Source organism: Elephantulus edwardii, unplaced genomic scaffold, assembly GCF_000299155.1.
Source record: "Elephantulus edwardii isolate Elephantulus edwardi_28Jun2011 unplaced genomic scaffold, EleEdw1.0 scaffold00057, whole genome shotgun sequence".
Taxonomy (NCBI): Eukaryota; Metazoa; Chordata; class Mammalia; order Macroscelidea; family Macroscelididae; genus Elephantulus; species Elephantulus edwardii.
This window is the reverse complement of record NW_006399807.1, coordinates 9380304-9405999: the sequence shown is the minus strand read 5'-3', so window position 1 is coordinate 9405999 and position 25696 is coordinate 9380304.

The following is a 25696-nucleotide window of genomic DNA, read 5'->3' as shown; positions in this document are numbered from 1 at the left end:
AAAATTGTGAACAGGCTCCCCCCAGGTCTAAACATCTTTTGGCAAAAGCATTCAACAGATCAAAATATGTGGTGCATTTAGGATGTCAGTCCTCTTGGACATGCTGCCACTGTTAAGTGTTATCCAGTAGACAACTCACAGTGACTCTCAACAATCCATTATATAGGTGATCATCTTCTCTGGTTTTCCAAGGAAACCCAAAGCTGCAGGTGGCAGGGCGCAAATCGTATCTTCCGTGCGGGCGACCAGCAGGTGCGCACCATCCCCCAGCACAGGTGACTGGCAGGCGCTCGCCATCTCCTGCATGTCATCTCCCATGCGGGCGGCTGGCGAGCGCATGCCATATTGTGCACGGGCAGCTGGCGGGCGCCATCCCCCAGTGCGGGTGGCTGGTGGGTGCACGTCATCTCACGTCACAGGCGACTGGCGGGTGCACATCATCTCTCGGAGGGCACATCATCTCTTGGCGGGCACGCGTCATCTCGTGCATAGACAGCCGGCGGGTGCACACCATCCCCCAGCATGGGCGGCCGGTGGGCTCACGCCATCTCCCGAGTGTCATCTCCCACACGGACGGCTGGCAGGCGTGCATCATCTCGCACGTGGGAGGCCAGTGGCTTCCTGCTTCCCCTGCCACCGCCATCTTGGCTCCAAGAATTCTCCCCAGAACAAGTCCACTTTTCTGCAGTGTGGTGGCTCTGCTGCACCAGTCCTGGGGAGGCCCGGTGCCCACTCTCCATCCTGGGCCAGGGATTCCATAGGTTCCAGCTGTGGGAGCTTCATGGAGCTGCGGCTGCGGTGAGGTGCAGTGCGGGCTCTACAGGAGGGGGTTGGGAGCTGCGGCACTCATCCATTCTTCCTCGGGAATCCTTGAATTCCTGTTGTTGAGTCTCAATCCTCACTGAAGACCAGTCATCAACTGTTTAACTGTTCAATTATCAATAAACAGAAGTCTGTAGAAAGCCATAGTTGCCCTGTTCCAAGAGGTCCGTTGCTCCTGCAGCTCACCACATTGTCTCAGCCTCTTCTGCCATCTTGGATCCCTAAAAATATATTCTTTAAACAATGTAAATCAGACTATCCACATGGACTGCAACAGATGGAATACAAAGAAATCAAATTAGCAGTTTCCGTAGAAAGAGACAAAAGAGTTCAATATCAGTCAGTATAAAGCAAGTGGCCCACTGTGCAACAGACTACCAGTTGATTGTATTGCAAGTTAAGCCTGAAAATTGAGAGAGGTTACAGTGAGTCAAAATAAGAACTTGAGTAGAGTTTCAAGAATACTTCAAGACTAGAAATAGAAGACCAAAATGGATATCAGACAGACTGCAACTTGCTGTAGAGTGTAGAGAAGCTTCAAGTAAAGAGAATAACTTATGAATTAAGAGAAGGAAATAGATTTCAAAGTGTGTCTCGAAAAGATAAAGCATTATAAAGAAATGTGCAAGGACTTGGAATTAGAAAACAGAAAAGCAAGAACATACTTGGCTTTTCTCAGGCTGAAAGAACTGAAGAAAAAAAGAATTCAAGCGTCGAGTTATAATTGTAAAAGATTTTATGGACAAAATATTTAATGACCAAGGAAGAATCAAAAGAAGGTGAGAGGACTATGTATAGTTACTGTACCCAAAACAATTATTTGGCATTCAACCATTTCAGAAGGTAGAACCAATTACATTGAAAAAAGTCTAAGCTGCATTGAAGGTACTGTCAAACACCCCCATCCCCCCGAAAAAAAAAAACCAACCCAAAAACAAAACACAAAAAATTCCCAAATCAGTCTCCAGGAACCGACAGAATACCAATGGAGATGTTCCAACAAACAGATGCGGCACTGGAGGGACTTACTCACCTAAGTCAAGAAATTGGGAAGCCAGCTAATTGGCCAACGTACTTGAAAAACCAGTATTTGTGCTCATTCCAAAGAAAATGATCCAAAAGAAGACTGAAATTATTGAAAAGTATTACATATTAGTAAAATATTGCAGATAATTACAAAATTATTATAACATCAGTACAGAACTGTCAGAAAATTGCTTCTTGGCCTTTTGGCTAAAATCAAGTACAGAAATTCAATTCAGATTCAGAAAAGGATGTGGACTGAGAGATATCTTTGCTGATGTCAGCTAGACCTTGACTAAGAACAGAGAATACCAGAAAGATGTTTTCCTGGTAATGCAAGGGCATTAGCCTGTGTAGATCATAACAAATTATAAACATATTTCAAAAGAATAGGAATCCCAAATCACTTATTTGTACTCTTGTGAAACATAGTAGTCCAAGAGGTCTACTATAGAGGTAAACATACATTGACCAACATAAAGTTTTTCCTACAGAATCAAAAGGATACTACACAGTTTCAAATCAGAAAAGGTATATGTCAGAGTTGTATCTTGCCACAGTACTTACCCATGTATGCTGAGGAAATTCTAAGTTGGGCTATACGAAGAAGAATGTGGCATATGGAAGAAGACTCACTAACAACCTACAATATGCAGACGACACAGCCTTACTTGCTGAAGGAAAGACTTGAAATACTTACTAGAGAAAATTTTAAAACCCCACAGCTTTCAGTGTGGATTATACCCCAACATGAAGGACAACAGTATTCATAACTGAACCAATAAGCAACATAATAATAAATAGAGATAATATTTATTAAAGTTCTCAAAGCTTTCCTTTTACTTGGGTCCACAATTAATACACATGCTAGCATTAGTTAAAAGAGCAAACGCCATATTTCATTGAGTAAATTTGCTTCAAATGACCTTTATTTTAATTTTTGAAAAAATTTTTGCAGTATATTCTTCCCATTTAATTTTTTCTCATTCATTCATTGTTGCATGTTTTCCTCCCTGACCACCCCTCCCCCAGTTTGCTTTTCTCTTTGAAAAGAAAAAGAAATTCTTTCATTGTTTTACCATCCCCTGCCCCTCCAAGTCCATGTCCACTTTACTATGCATTTCTTTTTCTGGAATCTTGTCATGAAAATAATACCTAATCATATATTCCTTTTAAGAATTTCTCTCCCTCGTCTGTTTCAATGCAGTATGCATTATTTATCCCCTCTTTTCTTAGGTTCCCCCAACCCCAATGTCAGTCCCATTTTACAAGAGTGGCACTATGCAGTATTTGTCCTTTTGTGACTGTGGTATTTCACTCAGCATAGTGTCCTCCAGGGTCACTCACTTTGTATAATATTTCATGAGTTCCTTGGTTTTCAATGCAGCATAGTATTCCACTCTGTGAACATACCACAGCTTGTTTGTCCATTTGCTTGTTGATGCGCACTCCACTCGGGTTGTTTCCAGCTCTTTGCTATTGTGAACAAAGCAGCAATAAACATGGGTGTGCATATATCTACTTAGGTGGCAGTTCTGGTTTCTTTAGGGTATTTTCCCAGTAGTGGAATTGCTGGGTCAAATGGTCAAAAAAGTTTGCAACTTTTTGAGAAATTGCCACACTGCTTTACATAGTAGTTGCACCATTTTACACTCCCACCAACAGCGAATAAGGGTTCCAGTTTCTCCACAATCTCGCCAGCATTTGTTGCTTGCTGCTCTGTTAAATTTTGCTGTTCTTACTGGGGTGAGATGATATCTTATCTCATAGTTGTTTTGATTTGCATCTCTCTTTGAGCTAGGGATCTTGAACACTTCTTCATGTGTTTTCTCACCATCTGAATGTCTTCTTTGGTGACATGACAAAGGATCTTTCTAATCTGTTAAGAGCAAAGATGTTACTGTGAAGACAAAGGTATTCCTAACTTCAGTTGTGGTGTTTTTAGTCACTTTAAACCCATGTGAAAGCTAGACACTGAATAAGGAGGACAAAAAAAATATAATAAATATCTTTGAATTAGGGTGTTTACAAAGAAAATGTAATATACCATGACTGTCAAAAGAATAAACCAGCCAGTTTGGGAAAACATGCAACCTGGAAGTTCCTTAGAAGTGTGCATTTTGGGCATATTATCAGGTGAGGTGGTCCCTAGAAATGGATACTGTGCGTGATAGAGGACTTGGCAAAAGAGGAAGATCCTCTGGGAGATGGACTGCCAGTGCCTGTGATTGTGAGGACCATGCAAGGGGGAACAGTGCTGTATTCTGGGGTGTGTAGAGCAGTGAGGAGTCAGAATGGGCTTCATGGCACGCAGCAACCACATAGTTGACATCTTTCTGCAGCTTCCCTATCCTTTTCTTCATTTAACTGTATGTTTCCTCGTTGATTCAAACTTCATTGTTATTTGTCAATCAGTTGAGTCCAACTCATGGACAACTCCACCACACACTCTCACATCCCTTGTGCAGAGTAGAACTACAGTCCATTACAAGGTTTTCCGTTTCAGAAGCAGTTTTTCAGGTCTGTCTTTGAGAGGCCTCTGAGGGGACTTGCACCGTCAATCAGCCTTTCAGTTAGGAGCAGTGTGTTTAGCTATTTGCCTGCCTATCTCTGGAAATAATTTTCATAGTTATGTAATATTCCACTGGGTGCGTGGTCTACAAGTGATTCATCTATGGAATTTGGGTAGTTTCCATTTTGTTTCATTCTTGTTAGTATAAAAATTGTTTCCCCAAACATGTTTCCCAGTGTGCGTAGCATGAATTTCTCAAGTGTTATTTCTGTAATGAGCAGAGTTGGGTAGTAGACTGTCTTTATTTGACTTTAGAAGACAATGACAATATTTTTCTGACAGTGGTTAAGCAAATGTAAATTCTGACAGAGATGTGTAATACATACAATATCAACATTTGCTTCAGTGTAACTTTGCAGTTTTTGCTCATCTAACTCAGAGTTCATAGTCTAGGCTATTGGGTTTATTCCAATTTATGTGACCCCGCATGTTACAGAGAAGAACTACTCCACAGAATTTCCTTGGCAGAAAGAGATTACCAGGAATGTTTTCCATGGTGTCACTAGGAAGCAGGGAACTACCAACATCTAATTTAGCAGTCTAATGAAACCATGCCATCTTTATTCTATCGACTGGATGTAAAATATTCTTTTCTGTTTTCTAATTTAGTGTTTAGGGGGCTCTAGTGATGTAGACAGTAGAGAGTTGTATTGCAAACCCCAAGATAACATCTCTCTGATAGTTTGAATACATCAGTGGCCTTGTGAGGGTGGGAGAAAAATAAGCAATCTCCTCCTGTGCAATTTACAACCTTGGAAAACTGACCTTTGGAAGGGTCAGCTATAAGTCAGTTTTCACTTGATGGCAAAGAGTCATTGTATGTTGTTGTTGTTTTATGTGCCATCAATTCACTTGCAACTCAGAGCAACCCTGTGTACAATAGCTCTAAAACTTGATCTATCTTGAGCCAACCTTAACGTCTCTGACATGTCTGCTCCCATGACCCAAGTCACTGAGTCAATCCATCTCATCCAGGATCTTCCCCTCTTAAACTGTCCCTCTACCCATCCAAGCATGATGTCCTTCTCCAAGGACTGGTCCCGCCTGGCAAAATTCCCAAAGTATGTCAGCTGAAGCTTCAAAATCCTTGTCTCCCAAGAACAATCTGATTTCACCCTTTCTAGGACTAACCTGTTTGTTCCCCTAGCAATTTATGGTATATTCAACACTCTTCTCTAGTACCACAACTCAAAGACATCAATTCTTCTATCAATTCCTATTCATCGTCCAGCTTTTTGATGTATAGCAACTAACTGCAAAGACCATGGGCCAGATCAGGCACACTAACTGACATCATTGCTCTTCGGTATTCTGGAAAGACACCTGACAGCAGATTTTCCCAATGCAATTCATCTTTGGATTTCCTAGCTGCTGGTACCAAGAGTCTTGATTGTGGAGCCAAGCAGACTGAAGCTGTTAATCTCAATCTCTTTTCTGTCTATCATGATGCTGCCACTGGCCCAGTGATGAGAATCTTTGTTTTCTTGCTGTTGAGCATCAATGTATATTGAAGGCTATAGCCCTTGACCTTCTCCAGCAAATGCCTGAGGTCCTCCTCAGTTTTGGCAAGCAGGGTTGTGTCATCTACATAACATAGGTTGTTGATGAGTCTTCCTCCAACCTGATGCCACATTCCTCCTTATACAGCCCACCCTCCCGGAAGATCTATTTTGCATTGGAAAGGTATGGAGACAAGATACATCTCTGGCATACACCCTTCCTTATTTTGAACCATGCAATGTCTCCTTGCTCTATTCTGACCGCTGCCTCCTAGTCCAAATAATAGGTTTCACATAAGCACAATCAAATGTTCCGGGATTCTCATTCTTCTCAGAGTCAGCAACAATTTGCTGTGATCCATATAGTCAAATGCCTTTGCATAGTCAATGAAATATAGATAGACATTCTTCTGATACTCTGCTTTCAGCCAAGATCCATCTAACATTAGCTATAATATTCCTAGTACCATGACCTCTTCTAAACCCAGTCTGCACTTCAGGCAGTTTTCTGTTGATGTGTTGTTCCAATAATTTTTGCATAATTTTAAGAAGAATCTTGCATGTGATATTAATGATATTGTTCGATAATTTCTATACTCTGTAGGTTCCCCCCTTTTTTTCTTTGGAATGGAAATATGAATTTCTTCCAGTCAGTTGACCAGGTGGTTGTCCTCCAGAATTCTTGGCACAACTTGGTGAGTGCATCCAAAGTAGTGTCTCTTTGTTAAAATATGTCACTTGGTAGGCCATCAATTCCTGGGGCCTTGTTTTTCGTTAATTCCTTCAGAATAGCTTGAGCTTCCTCCTTCATCAACATAGGCTCTTGATTATATGCTATTTCATGAAATTCTTCCGTGTCAGCCAGTTCTTTCCAGCATAGTGACTCTATGTACTCTTTTCATCTTTTTTTGATGCTTCCTGGGTCGTTCAACATTCTGCCCACAGCATCGTTACATACTGCAACTCGAGGCAGGGTTGAGAGCTACTGTACATAGGGTTGCTATGAGTTGCAGGTGACTCAATGGCATATAAGAACAACAGCAACAACATATTGTGGTTTACATAAACTCACTGATTCCTAATGGAGAATATTCATCTGAGAAATCCAGATTCATCAATGATGAGACAAGTCTGAAGTTTACAAAAGGTATTATATAATTGATGTCCCCAGGCAGTGCAAATAGTTAAAGCACTCAGCTGTTGTATGAAAGGTTGGAGGTTAGGATCTTCCCAGAGGTGCCTTGGAAGAAAGGCCTGGTGATCTTCTGCTGAATAATAACTCTTGATAGGCTCTATAGGATTTGAAGTAAAATAGGAAAAAATGAAATAGTGTAGCTAGAGTACAAAATGTAAAGAGAGAGAGAGTAGAAAGTAGAATTGTGCCAAGATGAAACTTAGATTGTACCGTGTTAAAGGAGTTAAATTGTTATTTTTGAGAAATGATATGCATAGCATTCTGCTGAAAATATAGATGGAAAAAATTCATGAGAAGAGAGATGAGATGAATGAAAGCAAATAGACTAGTTATGAGGTTGTTTCGATCATTGCTGTGAGAATAAGGGCCTGGGCCAATTGTGATTGAGATGGAAGAAAGTTTTAAGATCATCTGAGGAGATAAAGAGAGTCTTGGTGACTAACTGGATGGAATGTGGAGTGATAAGACAGGAGCTTGCAATGCAGCTCAGTTTCTGCTTAGATAAGCAGAGCCACTATCAAAACGGGAAGGGCAGGTTTGGGGCAGAAAGACCATGAATTTATTTTTGTGTACTGTCAAGTCAGAACTGACCCATAGCTGACCCTCCAGTGAGTTTTCAGGGGTAATAATTTGAAAAGGAAGACTTTGCCCATCTTTTTCCTGTGAATCCACTGGTGGATTTGAACCACGTACTTTTGCACTGGCAGTGCAATTCAGTACCACTAAGCTCCCAGAAGAAGACACTCAACTAGATGAATAACAACATAATGACTGCAGAAATGGACTCAAGTATGTCAGCTTGATGAAGATGGAAACAGATTCAGGTTCAGGACAGAGCAGAGTTCAGAGCTGTTGTGCATAAGGTCGCTATGAGTCACGTTTAACTCGAAGGCGCCTAACAACAACAGCATATTGGGCTTGAGATGATCTGATAGGTCATTGTAGTTCTTGTTAGTTAGTTGCCTTTAAATCAATTCTAAGTCAAAGAGTGATTCCAAGTGTGCAGAATAGAACTGGTCCATAGGATTTGTGAGGTTGTGACCTTTTAGAAGTAGCACAATAGACTGTCTACTGAGCCATTTCTGGCTACACCTGCCTGCCTATATAATAAGCTAGTAGTTGAGGACTTAACCATTTGAGCTACTGAGTAACTCCTCATGCAGTAGATGCTGGGTTTAGAGCAAGACTTAAAAAAAATACAAATTAAAAATAAAAAATCACTGCATCAATTCCAACAACTAGTTACCCTACGTGACAGAGTGGAACTGTCCCACAGGGTTTCCAAGGCAAAGCTTTGTAGAAGCAGACTGTCACATCTTCCTCCTGTATAGAGACTGAGAGCTTAAGAGTGATTCCCCACCAGCACTCCATTTAGCAGCATTCAAATAAACAAAACAAAGACCCCCAAATCTAGTCGGTTCTGAGTCACGGAGTTTCTCTGTAGGGTTTCAGACAATCTTTGTCGGAGATTGCCCATCTATCTCCAACGGAGCAGCTGGTGAATTAGAATTGTTAATATTTGCTGAATTGCAATCCTGAAGGCACATGGTTTGAACCCACCAGCTTAGCTGCTCTGCTGAAAAAGGATGGGCAGTTTCCTCTCCTGCAATTTACTGCCTCTGAAAACCCATTGGAGGGTCAACTATGGGTCAGTCCTGACTCGATGATATACAACAACAACATTTGATTTAGTAGCTCAACTCAGAACACATTGTGCCACCAGGTCTCCTTTTTTGCAGTGTAGACAAAATCCACTTTACAACTCCAGAGGCTTCATGCTGTATTCACCCTATTGGCCTATTCAATGAGATCTGTGACCCAGTACGCCACCTAGTTCCAAAGGGTAAGGACAAAGCATGGAGGGGATAGTGGTGAGTAGAGCGGCCCTCCAGCGGGTAAGGATGACAGTGGGTGTTGGAAGACTGAGCACCATGTGTCTCCCACATTTCTGGACATTTTGTGAGCAGAGATACTCACTGCCTTCATTCACTCTAAACTACCTTCAACAGGATATTGCCCTCCAAGGCAAAGGGCAGTTTACTTATTGTTGAGTATAATAAAGATCAAGTTTCATGCCAGGGAAAAGGCCATGCAGTCTTACAGCTCATTACAGAAGACTCCACTGCCTCAAACTGACAGTCTTACTCCTGTAACACAGCTCACTGTGTATGAAGGTGAAAACTGGCCTTTTTTAGTCACCCTGTAGGAATTGGGGTTGTGGGAACTGCCACAAATGCTGATCTGGCTGCTATTGTTGCTCTGAGTAAAGAAACCAGCCTCGTGTCTTCAGCCAGCATATACGAATGTGTAGGAGGCAGGGTGAAATCTCAGAGCCTTCACAGTTCTTCACAGTGGAGAGGAAAGATCAAGGAGGAACACATAAATTAGGAAGTCAACCAGCTATATATAGACGTAGTCTGCATGCATCTTCTCACTTCTTCCTTTCACTTTTGCTCATTTCTATTTGTTTGTTCCTTTAAATTAAAAGTCCCATGAAAGTGAATGTAGAAAGAAAGATAAGGCAAGTCCTGTAGGCTGAGTTGACTTGCTGTTTACAGCCCCCTTCTCTCCTGTGTTTCCTTACTTAGAGGCTGGGTTTGAAATGCTAACTCTCTAGTCTCACTGGTTTTTAGATGCAGCATCTGACTCGGTGCTGGTTCATGAGATTTCAACAATAATCTTCTGCTTTTGCTTTCCCAATTTAAAGCAGGCCAATTGATACAGATGTAGCCAGAATAGCATCTTGTCTTTTGTTCTTTCCCCTAAGAAGATAAATGTGATGGCTGCAGTTATTGTACCTATCTGGTAATCACCAAGTAGCAAGCATAAAAATAAAGGCCAACATTGGAAGAAAGAAGACTAAGACAGAAAGGGCTAGGATCTTTGATATTTTAACTGAGCCACTGCACAGCTCTGGGCTGTATTTCTCCAGATGTTTCCTAATGTAAGAAGACAAAAACTTCTATTAGTTAAGGCCACAGAAGTCAGATTTTTCTTTTGCTTGCAGACAAATGTATTCACTGATAATTTGCCTTACCTGCCCTTGTCTGCTTGATTGTTAGCACAGAATTTAGCATATATTCTAATACAATCTCTCACTTAGTTGATTGCCTCTTAGAAGCCCTCCATGGAGTTTCTAAGGCTGTAAATCTTTTTTGGGTTCTTGTTTTTCCTTTTAAGGCTGTAAATCTTCATGGGCAGGGACTGCTCCTCTTTCTCCCATGGACAACTAACTGGTGGATCTTTCTGTTAGCAACCCAGAATGATCAACACTAGATCACCAGAGCTACTTTAGCCCATGTTAGATGTTTTGTCAAGTTGGCTCGAACTCATAGTGACTCAATGCACAACAGAATGAAATGACCCAACTCTGTGTCATCTTCACCCTCTCTCCCCTCTCCCTATTGTTACAGTCGCTGTGTCAGTCAGTCCCTCTCTTGGAGGATCTTCCTCCCTTGGCTGACCCTCTAGTGGGTTTTCAGAGACGCTAAATCACATGGAAGCAGATAGCTCATTTTTCTCCCATGGAGCAGTCGGTGGATTTGAAGTGCATAACTTTGCTTTGACAGTGCGAGTCCTTACCAGTAAGCCACCAGAGCTTCCTTCACTGCTGTTATTCACTAAAGAAATAATTATTAAATAAAATTTTTAAAAACTTTGCAATTTATAAGTGGTTGTTGTTCACTGTCAAGTTGGAACCAACTCATAGCTGACCCTCCTGTGGGTTTTCAGAGGCAGTAAATCACACCAGAGGAGATTGTTCATCCTTTCTGCATGGAGCAGCTGGTGGCTTTGAACTGCATGCCTTTAGGATTGCAGCACAGCTTCTATCGCCAGGGCACCAGAGCTCCCTAATCTATAGGTTGGAGGGACCATATATTTACAAAAGAATCAGGACCATATATTTACAAAAGAATCAAAGTCTACAGTTGTCCGCAGAGTCATTTGAGGTGTTTGCTGTGATTGTATCACAGCCCATCTTCTCTAACTGCTCAGTTCTGCTTCAGTCCTCACAGTTATAAATTCCCAAGAGCGCTCCTTATAGCACTGCTGTTGTTGTTGTGTGCCTTTGAGTAGGAACAGACCCACAGCTTAGAAACCCAGATTGAGGAACCTCCAAACTATGTATTACCAGAGGGTTCTATCTTTCAAATTGACTTGCACTTGGGGTACCTGGAAGCCGAGAGATTTCAATGAAATGCCCCAGAGGAAGGAGTCACTGAATATTGTGTGAGGAACTGAGGTGTTAGAACCTAGATGGAAAGAAAATATACAGTGAAACCTAGGAAAGCTAGGATCCAATGGAACGACCCTGTTTTTCTAGGTCTGGCAAGTTTTTCACCTTTGCTTGGATGTACTAGTCTTATTAGATATATTGTCTCTATTCTGTGCTGTCCAATCAGTTACAACTCCTACTGATCTTATATACAACAGAGCAAAACACTGCTCTATTTAAACTCATTGTAGCAGACACTGTGGCAACCCATCGTGTGTGTGTGTGTGTGTGTGTGTGTGTGTGTTGTGTGTGTGAACTTACCTTGCTGAAGGTCTTCTTTTTTCACTGACTTTGCACTCAACTAAACACAATCTATTCTCCTCACACTGGTACTTTCTGACAGCATGTACATGAGATGAAGACTTGCTTTCCTTACTTCTATGGAGCACTCTGGCTCATGTCTCTCAAGACAGAATTGTTCTCTGCAGAGCCCAATATAGTCAATATTCTGTGCCAATATCACAATTCAAAGGCTTTCGTTCTTCTTTGGTATTCTTTCTTCGTTGTTCAACATCCACACCCATATGAAGTGGTTGACAGATTGAAAGCATATGGAGACAGGGTGCATGACTTGAGTCGGGCATTCTTTACTTCTCAAAGTGACATCTTTGCTCTTTTAAATTTTAAAGCAGTCCTTTAAAGCACATGTACTCAATTCACTGTGTCGTTTAATTTCTTGACTGCCGACTAATTAGTATTAATTGTGAATCCAGGTAAAATGAAATCCTTGACACTTTAATCTTTTCACCATTTATTCTGATGCCATGCATTGGCCCATGTGCAAGGACTTTGTATTCTTTATGTTGAAGTGTAATCCGCACTGGAGACCATAAACTTATCTTTATCAGCACATAAGTTTTCTTCATTGCAAGTGGTGTCATCTGTATATTGTTTGTTGTTGTTGTTGTTATGTGCCATTGATTTGCTTGCAACTCTTTGTGACCCTAGGCACTACAGCTCTGAACTCTGCCCTGTCCTGAGCCAGTTGTCACACTCTCTGACTCACCTACCCCCATTTCCCCAATTACCTTGTCAATCCATCTCATCCAGGGTCTTCCCCACCTGCGCTGTCCCTCCACCCTTCCAAACATCAAAATCCTTGCCTCTTGGGAGCAGCTTGGTTTCATCCTCTCTCTGACAGACTTATCTGTTTTCTTGGTGGTCCACGGTATGTTCAAGACTCTTCTCCAGCACACTCAAAGGCATCAATTCTTCTTTTTTCATCCTTATTGTCCAGATCTCTGATATATAGCAGGTAATTGTGAAGACTATAGCCTAGATCAGAGACATCTTCTTCTCCAGTCTAACATCATTGCTCTTCACACCACTGGAGAGATTCCCCGCCCCCCCCCGCCACTGGTTGTGTGCCATCAAATCGGATCCTACTGGCACAAGAGGAGATTGCCCCTCCTTCTCCTACAAAGCATCTGGTGTATTCAAACTGTGTGCCTTTGGGATTGCAGCACAGCTTCTTGCCACTAGGCCACCAGAGCTCCCTCTGGAGAGATTCTTTACAGCAAATTTACCCAATGTAATTAATCTTTTCATTTTCTGACTGCTGGTGCCAAGGGTGTTGATTGTGGAAACCAGCGAGCTGAAATTGTTAGCAATCTCTCTCTCTTCTTCATCTATCGTGGTGCTGACAATTGGCCCAGTGGTGAGAATCTTTGTCTTCTAGAAGACTGAGTTTCAATCCATATTGAAGGCTGCAGTTCTTAACCTCCATATGTTTTCAATCTGTATGTGAACAGATCACTCAGGAGGCTGAATTTTATGAGGAATGTGGCATCAGGATTGGAGAAAGACTCATCAACAACCTGCGTTACACAGATGACGCAACCTTGCTTGCCAAAATCAAGGAGCATTCCGTAAACATGTGGACAGGAGAGATAAGTCTTCCTGGCAACATGCTCAAAGCATGTAAGACAGAGCTTCAAAATCCTTGCCTCCAGAGAGCAACTTGGTTTCATGCTCTCCTGGATGAACCTGTTTGTTCTCCTAGCAGTCAGCACCATAACTCAAAGGTATCACTTCTTAGTCTATCATCCTTAGCCATTTCCCAGCTCTCTGATGTATACAAAGCGATTGTGAAGACCAGGTCCTGGCTTAGGTGCACCTTAGTCTCTAGACTGACATCATTATTCTTCTGAACACTGAAGATGTCCCTGACAATAGGGTTTTCTAATGTAATTAATCTTTGCATTCCTGACTACTGATGCCAAGTTTGTTGATTATGGAACTGAGCAAGCTGAAATTGTTAAAAACCTCAATATCTTCTCCATGTATCATAGTACTTCACCTTATCTATGTTCTAGAGCAAATTTCTAAGTCTTTTCTGACACCTACTTTGGTCTTTTCTTTCTTTCTTAACTTTTTAAGGTCCTTGATGTCATCCTACAACTCAGTCTCTGGTCTTTAGTGTTGAACACAGTAAATCTCTTCTTGAGACAATGTTTATATCAGGTGGGATACACTCATAGTTTAGTTCTTTCAGACTTTTTAAACTCTCTCCAATGTCCATTTGAATATGCACATAAACAACTGATGGTCTGTTCCATAGCTATCTCTGCCCTTGCTTGTTCTAAGTGATGATGTTAATCTTCTCTATTATCTCTTTACACAAATGTGTGTCTGATGCTTGTATGTTCCATTTAGTGAGGCCCATGTGTACTTACGGTTTTTACAGAAAAGTGTTTTCCATGTATGTTTTTCACAAACAGCTATTTTCCATAAACAACGCTTAGGTTGTACAAATTTTCTTTCAGTTGCCAACCTAATTTCCAACTCCAAGACCGTATTTTTTTCCAAACATTCATCCTTTTTTCTTTTCAACTTTGGCATTCTGATTATCAATTGTTGTTAATGCATTTTAATATTTTGATTGCATATTTTATCAAGTCAAGATTGCCCAAGTTAGTAGACATCTTCAGTTTATTAATCTTTGGCTTTAGTAGTTGGTATATAAATTTGAGTAACAGTTATATTAACAGGTCTTTCTTTATGTGTAGATATGTTATCTTATTACTGAAGTTGTTCTATTTCAAAATATTGTACTTTAGACTAGGTCTTGAAATGTTCTTTTTAAGCATGATTATGATGTCATGCCTCTTTAATTTGTGTTACCAGTGCAGCCAACTGTATGATTGTGTGTTTGAAAATCAGTCAGTATCACTCCATTTCAATTCATTAATGCCTAGATACTGATCTTTAAGAAATTAATTTCCTTTTTGACAACCTCCAATTCTCCTAGATTCATACTTCTCACGTGTCCTGTTCCAATTAGTAATGGATGTTTGTAGCTGTTACTCATTTTGAGTTGTACCACATCAGGAAAGGAAGGTCATTTACTGGCTGAAAGCTTTGTTCTATCTTGTCTTTTAAATAGGCTCTATTTGAGGAGTCACCTCTAACTCTTCCCAAGTTCTGTTCTGAGTGCCTTTCTTCCTGAGGGACTCGTCATTCAGAACTGTCTCAGGCAGTGCTCCACTATATTTCATTTCAGGGTATTTTCACAGGTCCATTATTTCAGAAATGGATGCCTACCCGTGTCAGACCTAGTCTGGATGCTCCACTAACATCTGTCTACCTTGGATAATCTCACTGGTAGTTGAAACCCTGGTTAAGTGTACCTTCCAGTATCCCAGTGAGCCACCACAGTATAAGTAGACAGGTGAGAAGTGCACAGAGGCACGAAGGCTCCTCAAACAATAGTACTAGAAACTGACTCAATGGTCATAGCTGACCTTTCTGTGCATTTTCAGAGGCAGTGCAATCGCACGGGAGGAGATTGTCCACCTTTCTTCCATGGAGAAGTTGGTGGATTCGAACCGTGCACCTTCTTGTGGTCAGCACAGCTTATTACCTCTAGGTCACCAGAGCTGCTGAGTCGCTTTGAGACGTAGTTGGTGCACATTTTAAACACCAAAATGTGAAGAGGATACTACTGAGCAATGTCAGCATCTTATTAAAAAAGATTCCACAGGGAAAGTATTGAAATGAATTCCCCGCTGTTCTCCCTATTACAGCCCTGATGTGTGATATTGTGGCCAGTTGTGCACGCGCTTGTCTGGCTGGAGCCGGGGCAGCGTGTGTCCTTTGTCTGAGGGCATCCCTCGGCACCCCCGCGGTTCTTCAATAACCCACAGGCCCTCCAGGGCAGCTGAGCGAACTAGATGAAAGGGAGTTAATTTACCTCTGCTTGCCATATGTCTGCCTCCTGTCCAATAGAAAATTACATTTTTTTGAAACCCAAGCAGAAACTAGGGTCATAATAAGCTGATGTGTGATGAGCGTGGGTGGGTTGCAGCGTTTGCCTGAGCAACGCGCGGCCCTGGGAAGAGGCGGCGGGGGAGTCAAGATTTATGGAGCAATTCAAGAGACTGATTTCCCACTTAATGTTTGTAACATTTCACCCTTTCAGAATGTTTACTTGTGCTTAATCATAGAGTATTATGAGGGTGTGCGGAAAGCTAACAGGCTTGGCAGTGGGATCTGAGGTCTTGCAGGCGGAACCTGGAGGGAGGGTCTGCGGGGACTCCCTGTCAGCCTGGAAGGATGGGCAGCAGTATTGCCTCTGTCAGCACTTTTACTTCGACTTTCAATGAGGAATCATTTAGACTTTTTAATTTATTCTATACAATCCTGTGAAAATGTAATTATTGTCTAGGGGCTGTCAAGGAGGCAATAATGTAGAGGAAAACGTCAGCCAACAGCTTCCTCTTCAGCAGTAGGAGAGACAGACAGCAAAACCAAACCTTTTGCTTTTGAAGATACTTACCTCTCTCTCTCTCTCTCTCTCTCTCTCTCTCTCTCTCTGTTGGAGTAAAACTAACCCCCTCTAAGGTATTTATGTTGTTTTGTTTTTTGTCACTTTAACACCAATGCTACCCTGGACGTGCTCACAAGGTTGTAACAAGAAATCTGGAAAACAACTACCTGGCCTACCTGCTGGAAGAGATCCATATTTTATTCCTATTCCAAAAAACCAGTGACCCAATAGAGTGGGGAAATTATTGAACAATAGAGAACTGGATAATAACTAGGGACGGTGGAAGAAGAATTGATGCCTTTGAGCTGTGGTGCTGGAGAAGAGTATTGAATATACCATGGCCTGCTAGGAGAACTAATTCATCCTGGAGAGGGTTAACTAGGCTACTCCTTGGAGGCAAGGATTCTGAAGTTTCTTCTGACATACTTTGGACATGTTGCAAGGCGGGACAGGTCCTTGGAGAGGGACGTCATTCATGGGAGGGTAGAGGGACAGTGCAGGAGAGGAAGACCCTTGATGAGCTGGATTGATTCATTGATTGGGGTAATGGAGGTGGGTGTGTCAGAGATAGTGAGATTGGCACAGGGTAAAGCAGGGTTTAGTGCTGTTGTACATAGGATTGCTGTGAATCACAGGTGACTAGACTGCACATAACAACAACAACAATAACATCATTAATATCACACACTAGCAAAATCTCGCTGAAGATTTCCCAGAAATGACTGGAACACTACATTGACAGAGAATCACCAGAAATACAAGCTGGATTTAGAAGAGACTATGGCTCTAGAGACATTATTGCCAATGTTGGATGGATCTTGGCAGAAAGCAAAGAGTACCAAAGGAGTGTCTATCTGGGTTTCATTGACTAGGTAAAGTCATTTGACTGTATGAAGTTGTGTCTAACCTTGACGAAAATGAAAATCCCAGAACACTTGATTGAGCCTATGTGAAACCTATACTTCAACCAGGAATCAGTCCTCAGAATAGAGCAGGGAAACACTGCATGGTTCAAAATCAGGAATGGATTGTGTCACGGATGCATCCTATCTCCATACCCTTTCAATCTGTATGCAGAACAGATCATTTCGGAGGCTGGGCTTTATGAGGAGGAATGTGGCATCAGGACTGGAGGAAAACTCATCAATAACCTACATTATTGCACATCCATGTTTATTGCAGCTTTGTTCACAATAGCAAAGAGTTAGAAACAACCTAAGTTTGCATAGAGAAGTGTACTCGGGGTGGGGGGTGGGGGGAAGGGACGTGGGAATTGTATACTAATGAAGGAATTTTTTTTTCTCTCTTCGGAGGGGGAAGCGAGCTGGTGGGAAGGGGTGGAAAGGGAGAAAACTGCGGCAATGAATGAATGGAAATCCAAAACCCCTGTAAAAATAAAAAAATTATAAAAAAAAAAAGAAACAACCTAAGTGCCCATCAACAAAAGAATGGATAGAAAAGCTGTGGTATATTCACACAATGGAATACTACGCTGCATTGAAAAACAAGAAACTCATGCAATATTATTCAAAATGGGTGACCCTGGAGGACATTATGCTGAGTGAAATACCTCAGTCACAAAAGGAGAGATATTGCATAGTGCCACTGTTGTAAAGCGAGACTGACATCGGGGTTGGGGAGAGACTGAGAAAAATGGCATAAATTATGTATACTGCATTGAAACAGATGAGGGAGAAAGATGTTTAAAAGTAATATATGATTAGGTATTATTGTCATGACAGGAGTCCAGAATGAAGGCTGCATAGTGGAATGGACTTGGGGGGAGGGATTGTACAACAATGAAAGAATTTTTCTTTTACTTTTCAAAGAGAAGAGCAAACTGGGAGGGAGTTTGGGCAGGAAGAAAAGTGCAACAATGAATGAATGGAAATCCAAAGTCTCTGTAAACGTTCATTAAAATTAATAATAATAATAAAAAAGAAGGGGGGAAACCCTACATTATTCACATGCAAAGGACACAGCCTTGTTTGTTGAAACTGAGGAGGACCTGAAGCGCTTGCTGCAGAAGGTCAAGGACTGTAGTCTTCATTACGGATTGAAGCTAAACATCAAGAAGACAAAAATTCTCTCCACTGAGTCAATTGGCAGCACCATGATAGATGAAGAAGAGATTGAGGTTGTTAACAATTACAACTTGCTCAACATTCTTGACACCTGCAGTCAAAAAATCAAAAGACAAATTGCACTGGGAAAATATGCTGTTAAAGACCTCTCCAGAGTGCTGAAAAGCAATGATGTTGGTCTAGAGACTAAGGTGCACCTAAACCAACCCATGGTCTTCACAATTACTTGCTACACATCAGTGATCTGGACAATGACTAAGGATGACAGAAGAAGAATCAATGTTTTTGAATTGTGGTGATGGAGAAGAGTCTTCGACATGCTATGGTCTGCCAAGAAAACAAATAGGTCTGTCTTAGAGAGGATGGAACCAAGTTTCTCCTTGGAGGTTTGAATTTTAAAGCTCCGTCTCACATACTTTGGGCATGTGGCCAAGAGGGATGGATCCTTGGAGAAGGGCATCATACTCAGAAGGATGGAGTGACAGCACAGGAGAGGAAGACCCCAAATGAGATGGATTGGTCAGTAACTAGGACAGTGGGGGTATATGTGTCAGAGTCAGTGAGACTTGCTCAGGACAAGGAAGACTTCAGAGCTGTTGTTCATAGGGTCACTATGTGTTGCAGGCAACTCGACAGCACATAACAACAACATTCACCTTAACAGATCCCTAGGCTTTTCTTCTGTGTCACTCCTGGGTTTGTTCTGACCACCAAACCTTCCATCTCTGTCTTTAGTTGGAATTGATTCATAGCTAACCCTCCAGTAGGGTTTTGGGAGGATGTAAATATCATGGGAGGAAATTGCCCATTTTTCTCTTTTGGAGTCATTTGTGGATTCAGACCTCCAGAGGAGCACTGCCTTTGAACTACGAGCCCAGCTCCCTATAGGGACTACACCACCAGAGCTCCGTCTTTTAAACTTTGTTGTTGTTTTGTAGTGACTTATAGCTGATCCTGCAGGGGGGCTTTCAGAAGCAGTAAATCAAAAGGAAGAAGATTGTCAATCTTTCTCCCACAAAGCAGCTGGTGGATTAGAACCACCAGCCTTTGGGCCACCAGAGCTCCATCCTCCAAACTTCAGGTTATTAAAAATCCAAACTGCTCATTCCACTAAATTCAGGCAGCCTGTTCTCAGGAGAGATTCTCTTCATGTTCAACAGCTACAAATAAAGGCTCTGAATGCAGTAGGCTATCACGGATGGACCCTGAACTTCCAGTTATTTTTGAACAAAGCAATGATAACAGGATTGACTCCCTAACATGAACAGCAGATTAGGATTCTTGAGCCTCTTATTACAAAATAGCATAGAAGGATGATAAGAACAGTGTTTTCTTTGAGGCATAGAGCTTATGAGTGTCAATCAAGTCTTGTCATCTTACATTAAACTCCAAATTATAAATACCATAGAATGAAATACAGCCAAAACTATTATAACTAATGTCTATGATTTATTCACCTTACATTAGTACATTCACAGCCAGGGTTTTAGTACCTGCACGGAGGAGGCTCTGCTTTGTTCAGGGCCCTGGGAATCAGACAGAAACAAACAAACAGATCCTCTTCCTGTGAAATTTCTAATTTCTTGAAATTGGTATGTGTACAGTTAAGTCGTATAACACGCTGACTGTGGTAAATGTTTGGAAGAAAACTCAGCACTCCAGTAATCATGGAAGCAGCCCCTGGGTGACGCAAAGGGTTAACCAACCCAGCGACTAACTGGTTAGAGGTTTGAGTCCACCCAGAAATGTATCAGAAGAAAGTCTTGGTGACTTTATTTCTGAAAAAGCAGTCACTGGAGACTCTTTTACTCTAATACACATGGAGCGACCAAGAGATGTCTTAATGGCAGCTGGTTTAATGGAGTTGGATATGACTGGAAGGAATGATTTGGGGTGAAGTGGTCAGAGAAAGGGTTTGTAGGTGATCCTTAACAATTAAGAAAGCTGAGAAGCAATAAGCTCATGAAGATCTCAGAAAGTTATTGAAGGAAGAGCCAGGGGAAAGCCCTTGAGGAAGAAATGTTAGCAATATTTGGAGAACAGCAAGAAAGTTGATGGTGTCGGAGCAGGGCGGATGAAGGGAGAGGGTGCAATTTGATAGGTAGATGGGTGCCAGTTCAGGTAGGACTTTGCAGGCCATGCAAAAGTGTGTGGATATTAAATATTACTGTTGTGTACCATAGAGTCAGAAATGACCCATAGCTGAGCCTCTGGCCGGTTTCCAGAGGCAGTTAATTGCACGAGAGGAGAATGTCTATCTTTTTCCCTTAGCTGGTAGCCTTGAACTGCATGCCTTTGGGATTGCAGTGCAGCTTCTTGCCACTAGGCCAACAGAGGTCTCTGATGTATTAAGTGTAATGGGTAGTTATTAGAGGTCTGAAACAAGAGATGTTCTTGTTGTTGGAAAGGTGGAGGGTCGGTGAAGGAGAGGAAGACCCTCAACCAGGAGGACTGACACAGTTACTGCAGCAACGGGCCTGGGTATGTCAGAGATTGTGAGATTGGCACAGGATAGGACAGGGTTCAGATCTGTTGTTTATAGGTTTGCTATGAGTCATACACAATGACACCTAATAATAAATAATAATGTTTTTGTTGTTGTGTGTTGTCAAGTCAGAATTGACTGATAGCTGACCCTCCTCCAGAGGCTTTTCAGAGGCGGTCAATTGCATGGAAGAAGATTACCCATCTTTCTCCTGCAGAGCAGCTGGTGGATTTGAACCATATGCCTTCAGGTTGGCAGTGCAGCTCATTACCACTGGGCCCCCAAAGCTCCCTCTATCATATTTATGATTACTTAAGAACCATGAGAATTGGTTCCTGTAGTGTGTCTGGCCTCTCATTTTCTTTTATCCTTAACAGAATTTTAGAATCTTACCCTTGGGTCTTTGCAATTACTTGCTATCCACCAGAAAGCTGAACAATGGCTAAGGATGACAGAAGAATTGATGCCTTCGATTTGTGGTGCTGGAGAAGAGTCTTGAACATATCATGCACTGCCAAGAAAACAAATAGGTCTGTGTTAGAGAGGGTGAAAGCAGGTTTCTCCTTGGATGCTGGCATTTTGAAGCTCTGTCTCACATAACTTTGGGCATGTGGCCAGGAGAGACCGGTCCTTGGAGAAGGACATCATGCTTGGAAGAGTGGAGGGACAGCGCAGGAGAGGAAGATCCCCAATGAGATGGATTGATACTTTAACTGGGGAAATTGGGGTTGGTGTGTTGGAATTAGTGAGATTGGCTCAGGACAGGGCAGGCTTCAGAGCTACAGTACATAGGGTCACTATGGGTTGTAGGTGACTTGATGGCACATAACAACAACAACAACAACCCTTTAAATAATTCTCAATTTCTTCTAATAACTGTACTTGTCATTCTAATGGTTGTCTGGGTTGCTAACGACCTTAATATACAACTGCACCTTCAAAATAAAATAATTTCTAAGTAAGAAAGCCTATCATTCCTGAGAACAATTAAAGTGCACCATCTAGAAAAGGTAGCTTTTTCTTTTGCACAAAACCTTCTTGCATTGAATGTGTAAATACTTACCAAACACTGGTCTAACACTTATGAAGCAAAATTTAAATGACACTTAAGTAGAATAGTACAATAAACTTTTTTTCTTAATGTATCTGACTTCTTTGCCTCAATACCACATTTGTGTGATTCAGCCATCTTATTTATTTATCTTCATTGCATTTGTAATATATTCCACTGTATGGATACACCACTATTTACTTTCCATTTTATTGTTGATGGACATTTGGAGACTATTTTGAAGAGGGCTGCTATTAACATTCTCTTATATTATCTTTTGCTGAATATATAAAAAGATTGCAGCTAAGATTATATCTAGGCAAATCCACAAGTGGGTAAAATGGTTAACTTACTGGACTACTATCTCAAAATTCAATGGTCTAAAGCCACTCAGAAGCACCTTGGAATACTGGCCTGCTGATCTGTTTCTGAAAAGTCGAAGCCTTAAGGCTCCCTGTTGTTGTTGTTAGGTGTCATTGGGTCAATCACAAGTCGAGGTACCATGTGAACAGCAGATCTGAGCCTTGCCCCATCCTGGACCATCCCCATGATCTCTGTCACACTCACATCAATTGTTACAGTCACTGTGTCGATATGTCTTAGTGAGAATCTTCTTCTCTTTCTTTGACCTTTCACCTTTCCCAGTATGATGTATTTTTCTAAGGATAAGTTTCCTCCTGAGTCAAAGTTTCATCATCCTTCAAAAAAACTATGATGTATCATCTCATCCCAACAACAATAGCAAAGTTCAACAGGACAAAAAAGTAAACAAGTGCTGGTAAGGTTGTGGAGAGATTGGAACTCTTATTCACTGTTGGTGGCAGTGTAAAATGATACAGCCACTATGGAAGGCCATCTGGTGCTTTCTCAAAGAGTTGGAAATAGACATGCCATTTGACTCAACAATTCCAATACTGGAAATAAAACCTAAAGAAACCAGAGCCATGACTCAGGCAGATGTACACACACTCATGTTTATTGCTGCTTTATTCACAATAGCAAAGGGATGGAAGCAACCCAAATATCCAACAACAAATGAATGGATAGGAAAAACTATGGTACTTTCACACACACAAAAATATTGTGTAGCATTGAAAGACAAAGAAGTTATAAAGTTAAGTCATTACATAACATGAGGGAACCTAGAGGACATTATGCTGAGTGAAATATCTAGTCACAAAAGGACAAATTCTGTATAATACTGCTGTTATATAATAGGACAGGTTGGGGCGGCGTGGATAGAGAATGGGAAAAGAGTGGATAGATAATGGAATTCTACAATGGAACAGATGAGGGGAAGAACTGTCCAAAAGGAATATATGATCGGATATTATATGTATGACAACAATCTGGAACAAGGGACACATTGCTGGGTGGGCTGGGGAAGGCGGGAGTGGATGGGAGAAGAAAATGGGCAACAAAAAAAGGAAATAAAGTTATAAATAAAAAAGAAAGTTAACTGGGAGAGGGCAGGGAGGAAAATGTGCAACAATGAATGAATGAAAATCCAAATTTTTTTGTAAACTTTTGTTAAAATCACAATAAAATAAAGTTTTAAATTATTATAATAAATTTCCAATCATTTGGGGGGGAAAGTTTCACCATCTTTGCCTTTAAAGAGCACCAAGCTAGATTTGCGTGTTGTTTTGGCAGACCATGGGATATTCAGGGCTCTGTAGAGTAGTTTTTAGTCTGCACATAACTAGGTCCTGGAGTTATACTTGACTTGATGATGACTAACAATAACAACAACAACATATACTAGAGGTGGAATTTCTGGGCTTCATGTCCAGTTTTCATAGACACTGTTAAAGTCTTTTTCAAAGTCCTATTTCTACAAAATTTTTACAAAAAATGGGCCCTTCCCCAGGAGTGAGCCCAGATATAAAGAGGAGCTAAACATTTTATGGTGAGTCAGTGGGAAGTGAGGGTCAGTGGAAAACAGAAACACGTAGCCAGAGTTGGGGAAGGGTAAGAAGCAACTTATTGAATAATTACTATCTGATGATTGCCCTAGTAATTACCCCTATTAAGTAATTACTCTAATAAGAGTTTCTCCAATACACCCATGAAGGATTTGCTAATTAAGATGCAAAACATCACACTGTTATATGTGAGGCTGTCAACCCATCCTTACTTCCTACTGTTGATTTTATAAAACTATGTGCAAATAATTCCATCAGGTATTTTTCATTAAGGCAATCAGTAAGTATTTACTGAGCACCTACTCTTCGATAAGCTTACAGAGGTGGACAAGACAGACAACATTCCTGTTCTCCTGTAGCTTTCATTCCAGCCAGGGAGACGATTAAGTAACTGACTAAATAGATACAGCGATTACAGAATGTGGTGATGCCTACTAAAAAAAAATCCCCGTGATTGTCCCACAGAGGCCAATTGGGGAAAGTCTCTTAGGAGTGGCCAAGGAGGCCTCCCAGAGGAGTGGAGTCTGAGTGAGACCTGGATAGGACATGAGGCATCCATACCCGGAGTTGAGAGAAAAGTATTTTGAGCATAAGGTGTAATCAGTGCAAAGGCATGTAATGTACCAAGGAGAGGTTCTTAGAGCTGGAGGGATTGTAAACTTTCTTCTCATGCTTTCATGCATGAGACCAAGTCCTCAGAATCTGTTCTGCACTGGAGTTGGAATACAAGCAATAAATGATATAATTGTAAAAATATTTTTTTCAAAAAGATATTTCTTTTGCAAAAATTTTTAACCACATCCTGAAACTTTAAAAAAAGGCTCACGTTTTATAACACTCCCAAACCAAATCCACTGCCCGTCAAGTAGAATCAGACTTGGGTTTGAACCACCTTTCATTGGATTTCCAAGGCTGTAAATTTCAATGAGGAGACTGGCCATCTTTCTCCCACAGAGCAGTTGGCAGATTTGAGCTGTTAAGTCTTGTGGTTAGTGACCTGGAATGTGACATCTGCAGAATTCCTTGTATTTACACATAGATAGGGAAAATAGAATATTGAAAGAAGAGATCATCTAATTGTCAGATGTTACCTAACCCAAAACCCCTGCTTCTAACAAGAAAAATGAGGGGAAGAAAGGTGAACAGAATTGTCTCTGGCCACAAGACTGAATGGTGGCAGAACTGACCATAGAAATCCAACTTGAAATTGCATGTGCTTTTTCTACAGCAGGATGAAACTATCTTACTGTTTGTTTTGGAAAAAAATTATTAACTCGATTTTTCATCTTTTCATTTTCTCTCACTAAATTTTCAATCTTTCTTGAAACGTCCAACTCATTTATCCAAAGGGGCCACCAGCTTTGACTGAGGGTCCTCTGTTGGCCTAGTTTGAGGGGAAAGGCTGTGCATCTTTGGCAACTCAAATCCACCAGTGGTTCTGCAGAGGAAAGGTGGACAGTCTCCTCTCATGCGATTTACAGCCAAGCAAGGATGACGAAGCTGTGTCTCACGAACTTTGGACATATTGTTAGGAGGGTCCAGTACTTGGAAAAGAATATCCTGCTAAAAAGGTAGAGGATCAACATAAAAGACGAAGATCCTCAACAAATGTATTGACACGGTGACAGTAATAATGGTCTCAAAAATACAGGATAGGGTGGGCTTCTCATCAGTTATTCACAGGGTCGCTGTGAGTCATCCTCGATTCAATAGGCCCTAAACCCAACAATCTGCTGGAAGTTCAGAGGTGTTCTTTCCAGATCTAAATTGAGTTTTAGGTGGAAGCCATGGTTTGTAGCATCCTTTGGCCACTAGGGGGAACTGAAGACTCTTATTTGGTGTAGCCAGTCTTGGTTTTGATAATATAAACTTTCAGAAGCCTAAGAATCTTGTCTGGATCTAGGGATACTGTGTTTGAGACAGAGAGTAAAGGAAGAGCTTTGCTTGAATACTTGCTTCTCTTATTTTTTTCCCACGACTGGCCTATAGCAACTGA